Genomic DNA, 1,826 nt, shown 5'->3' with positions numbered 1-1,826 from the left:
AATTTGAAAGGAACAAGGTATGACACCTGGTTCCTCGACCTGCAGATCGAACCATCATAGGAACCAGGTTGGTATTCCGGAACAAACTTAATGAGTTTGGAAATACAACAAGAAACAAGGCAAGGCTTGTAGTTCAAGGCTACAATCAGGAAGAAGGGATTGATTATGATGAAACATTTTCTCCAGTAGCTCGAACGGAAGCCATTAGAATCCTGATTGCCTTTGCATCTCATATGGAGTTCACACTATTCCAAATAAATGTCAAAAGTGCATTTCTAAATCTGAAAGAAGAAGTCTATGTCAAGCAGCCTCCTGGTTTTGAGTGTCACGAGCACCCTAAGCATGTGTTTAAACTAGATAAGGCATTGTACGGGTTAAAACAAGCTCCCAGGGCTTGGTATGAAAGGTTGTCAAAATTCCTTCTAGAAAATGGCTTTACAAGAGGGAAAATTGACAACACTTTTTTTATGAAGAAACGAGGAAGGAACCTGCTCATTGTTCAGGTGTATGTTGATGATATCATCTTTGGAGCCACAGCTGACTCTCTCTGTGACGAATTTGCAAAACTCATGGGGAGTGAATTCGAGATGAGTATGATGGGAGAACTGAATTTCTTTCTAGGACTTGAAGTGAAGCAATGTAAGAAGGGAACATTGATAAGTCAGCAGAAGTACATCAAGGAGCTGCTGAAAAGGTTTGATATGGAAGCATCAAAAGTGATCGACACACCCATTGCCACAACCACCCGTCTAGACATGGATGAACCTGGTTCCCCTGTAAATCAGACCAAGTATAGAGGAATCATAAGGTCACTCTTGTATCTCACTGCAAGCAGACCAGACATTGTTTTTAACGTGGGTCTCTCTACAAGGTTTTAATCCAATACAAATCTGAAGGCTGCCAAGAGAATACTAAGATATCTCAAAGGGGCACAGGACATGGTCCTCTATTATCCCTCAGGTGACAGCTTTGATCTTATAGGGTATGTTGATGCTGATTATGCAGGATGTCTGGTGGACAGGAAAAGCATGTTTGGAATGGCATATTTCCCGGGTTCTTGCTTAATCTCATGGGGAACAAGGAAGCAGAACTCTGTGGCACTTTCAACTGCAGAAGTTGAATATGTAGCAGCAGCCTTTTGATGTGGTCAACTTCTATGGATCAAACAACAGTTGGAAGACTTTGGAGTATTTTCAGACTGTGTGCCTTTCTTATGTGATAATACTAGTGCACTCAACATGGCAAAAAATCCAGTTGAACATAAGAGGACCAAGCACATTGATGTACGTCATCACTTCCTCAGAGACAGTGTTGAAAAAGGAATTATATGCATGAAATTCTGCAGCACTGAAGATCAAATTGCAGATATATTTACCAAAGACCTGAGCAGAGAACACTTCGAGCAAAATCGTCTGGCATTAGGGTTGATAAAACCCAATTGAGAACCTGGTCCCTCAATGATTGGCTATGAAAGAAATGTTTAGGTAAACTTAGCTAAAAGGTGTTTTTTGGAAAAGTCTAACTCATCTCTATACCGTTATAGGTAGACATGCTTGATGATTATAGAGCAAATAAGCAGTTGAGGCTGTATACATTGGTAAAAAGGGCAAAGCTTACAGATAAGAGATCAGTCAGGGAACCTGGTTCTCCTGACACATGTTAGTAGTTTCTCTGTTCTCTCATGCATAATTCTGAACGATTAAAACAAGTGCCACATCATAATCATGTTAGTTTTAGTTTTTTGTCTTTTTAACCCAAACGTCTCACCCGTTATTAATCGACCCAACTCCCTACAACCTGCCGCCTTTTCTAACCGATCTCTGTTT

The sequence above is a fragment of the Nicotiana attenuata genome, unplaced genomic scaffold, assembly GCF_001879085.1.
Source record: "Nicotiana attenuata strain UT unplaced genomic scaffold, NIATTr2, whole genome shotgun sequence".
In the NCBI taxonomy this organism is placed as follows: Eukaryota; Viridiplantae; Streptophyta; class Magnoliopsida; order Solanales; family Solanaceae; genus Nicotiana; species Nicotiana attenuata.
The sequence above is the reverse complement of the archived record's forward strand: the minus strand, read 5'-3'. Positions refer to the sequence as shown.